The 2,500-nt window shown below is 52.2% G+C and overlaps 6 non-coding genes across 6 annotated transcripts; 4 read left to right on the top strand and 2 right to left on the bottom strand.

The window, feature by feature from the left end:
• The first annotated feature begins 520 nt into the window (after window positions 1-520).
• Window positions 521-607, top strand: trnaf-gaa (transfer RNA phenylalanine (anticodon GAA)). Its single transcript is given in 2 exon segments — window positions 521-557; window positions 572-607. It is a non-coding gene; the product is annotated as a tRNA-Phe (tRNA).
• A 109-nt stretch (window positions 608-716) lies between these two features.
• Window positions 717-788, bottom strand: trnae-cuc (transfer RNA glutamic acid (anticodon CUC)). Its single transcript has one exon. It is a non-coding gene; the product is annotated as a tRNA-Glu (tRNA).
• Window positions 789-904: 116 nt separating this feature from the next.
• trnar-acg (transfer RNA arginine (anticodon ACG)) lies at window positions 905-977 on the top strand. Its single transcript has one exon. It is a non-coding gene; the product is annotated as a tRNA-Arg (tRNA).
• A 335-nt stretch (window positions 978-1,312) lies between these two features.
• trnae-uuc (transfer RNA glutamic acid (anticodon UUC)) lies at window positions 1,313-1,384 on the top strand. The gene has a single exon. It is a non-coding gene; the product is annotated as a tRNA-Glu (tRNA).
• Window positions 1,385-2,050: 666 nt separating this feature from the next.
• On the top strand, window positions 2,051-2,137 carry trnay-gua (transfer RNA tyrosine (anticodon GUA)). Its single transcript is given in 2 exon segments — window positions 2,051-2,087; window positions 2,102-2,137. It is a non-coding gene; the product is annotated as a tRNA-Tyr (tRNA).
• A 109-nt stretch (window positions 2,138-2,246) lies between these two features.
• Window positions 2,247-2,318, bottom strand: trnae-cuc (transfer RNA glutamic acid (anticodon CUC)). The gene has a single exon. It is a non-coding gene; the product is annotated as a tRNA-Glu (tRNA).
• Between the last annotated feature and the right edge of the window lie 182 nt (window positions 2,319-2,500).

Genomic DNA, 2,500 nt, shown 5'->3' on the forward strand with positions numbered 1-2,500 from the left:
TGCGTGGCGTGAGTATTTTTGGAATCTTTTTTTTTACCCGGACAAGGCTTCCGCTGACCAGTTCCCACGAAATGAAATCCAAACTAGCCAATAATCAGCAACTTACCCGGTTAAAACCGCGTCTCAGTTTCATTGTTAATCTCGTGATTTTTTCATTTCTGTACCTTGACAGACGGGCGATAGGCTGTTTTTCCTTGAGATAACGGTCACAATGCAAGACCACACTTGTTTTTTCGAATGCGTGGCGTGAGTATTTTTGGAATCTTTTTTTTTACCCGGACAAGGCTTCCACTGACCAGTTCCCATATGGTCTACCGCCAGGATTCCTGGTTTTCACCTAGGTGGCCCGGGTTCGACTCCCGGTATTGGAAGGTGGGCTCCTCTGTGCTTCCCTCTACGAAAAAGGGCCACACGTCTTCCTGCGTCGAAAGCCGTTTTTTGGCCAGCAGTCGAGCTGCAGAAACCTAATAGGCCGAGGTTGTGACCCCACAGGCCGAGGTTGTGACCCCACAGACCTGCGCCTTCGATAGCTCAGCTGGTAGAGCGGAGGACTGAAGGAGGAGCGTTGGCAATCCTTAGGTCGCTGGTTCGACTCCGGCTCGAAGGAGGTTGTTTTTCACGTGCCCACCTTTTTTGGGGGGGCCGGCCTTCTGAAAGCGGCCAACAGAGCTTCATTTCACAGTCCGCCATTGGGGGGGAGGGGGGGCAAAAGAGCTTTCCCTGACCGGGAATCGAACCCGGGCCGCGGCGGTGAGAGCGCCGAATCCTAACCACTAGACCACCAGGGAAGAGCCGATCTAATGCTGGCCTGCTAATAACATGAGAACAAGCAGACAGCAATACAGGCTTCTGTCACGTCGAAAACCAACGAGTCGGGCTGCAAGCACGAGGATCCCCAGGCGGTGGGCCAGTGGCGCAATGGATAACGCGTCTGACTACGGATCAGAAGATTCTAGGTTCGACTCCTGGCTGGCTCGCTCTCTGATTTTTGCGTAATGCAGTTTGGTTTTGATGTCACAGGCTTGCCGAATTGTTGCCCTATTCCTACGTTCCACCCGAGCTTTGAGAAAAAGTTGGACACGAAATGAAATCCGAACTAGCCAATAATCAGCAACTCACCCGGTTAAAACCGCGTCTCAGTTTCATTGTTAATCTCATGATTTTTTCATTTCTGTACCTTGACAGACCGGCGATAGGCTGTTTTTCCTTGAGATAACGGTTACAATGCAAGACCACGCTTGTTTTTTCAAATGCGTGGCGTGAGTATTTTTGGAATTTTTTTTTTACCCGGACAAGGCTTCCGCTGACCAGTTCCCATATAGTCTAGCGGTCAGGATTCCTGGTTTTCACCCAGGCGGCCCGGGTTCGACTCCCGGTATGGGAAGGCGGGCTCCTCTTTGCTACCGGTCAGGATTCCTGGTTTTCACCCAGGCGGCCTGGGTTCGACTCCCGGTATGGGAAGGCGGGCTCCTCTTTGCTACCGGTCAGGAGATAACGGTTACAATGCAAGACCACGCTTGTTTTTTCGAATGCGTGGCGTGAGTATTTTTGGAATCTTTTTTTTTACCCGGACAAGGCTTCCGCTGACCAGTTCCCACGAAATGAAATCCGAACTAGCCAATAATCAGCAACTTACCCGGTTAAAACCGCGTCTCAGTTTCATTGTTAATCTCATGATTTTTTCATTTCTGTACCTTGACAGACGGGCGATAAGCTGTTTTTCCTTGAGATAACGGTCACAATGCAAGACCACACTTGTTTTTTCGAATGCGTGGCGTGAGTATTTTTGGAATCTTTTTTTTTACCCGGACAAGGCTTCCACTGACCAGTTCCCATATGGTCTACCGCCAGGATTCCTGGTTTTCACCTAGGTGGCCCGGGTTCGACTCCCGGTATTGGAAGGTGGGCTCCTCTGTGCTTCCCTCTACGAAAAAGGGCCACACGTCTTCCTGCGTCGAAAGCCGTTTTTTGGCCAGCAGTCGAGCTGCAGAAACCTAATAGGCCGAGGTTGTGACCCCACAGGCCGAGGTTGTGACTCCACAGACCTGCGCCTTCGATAGCTCAGCTGGTAGAGCGGAGGACTGTAGGAGGAGCGTTGGCAATCCTTAGGTCGCTGGTTCGACTCCGGCTCGAAGGAGGTTGTTTTTCACGTGCCCACCTTTTTTGGGGGGGCCGGCCTTCTGAAAGCGGCCAACAGAGCTTTATTTCACAGTCCGCCATTGGGGGGGAGGGGGGGCAAAAGAGCTTTCCCTGACCGGGAATCGAACCCGGGCCGCGGCGGTGAGAGCGCCGAATCCTAACCACTAGACCACCAGGGAAGAGCCGATCTAATGCTGGCCTGCTAATAACATGAGAACAAGCAGACAGCAATACAGGCTTCTGTCACGTCGAAAACCAACGAGTCGGGCTGCAAGCACGAGGATCCCCAGGCGGAGGGCCAGTGGCGCAATGGATAACACGTCTGACTACGGATCAGAAGATTCTGGGTTCGACTCCTGGC

This window comes from Garra rufa, unplaced genomic scaffold, assembly GCF_049309525.1.
Source record: "Garra rufa unplaced genomic scaffold, GarRuf1.0 hap1_unplaced_001, whole genome shotgun sequence".
Taxonomy (NCBI): domain Eukaryota; kingdom Metazoa; phylum Chordata; class Actinopteri; order Cypriniformes; family Cyprinidae; genus Garra; species Garra rufa.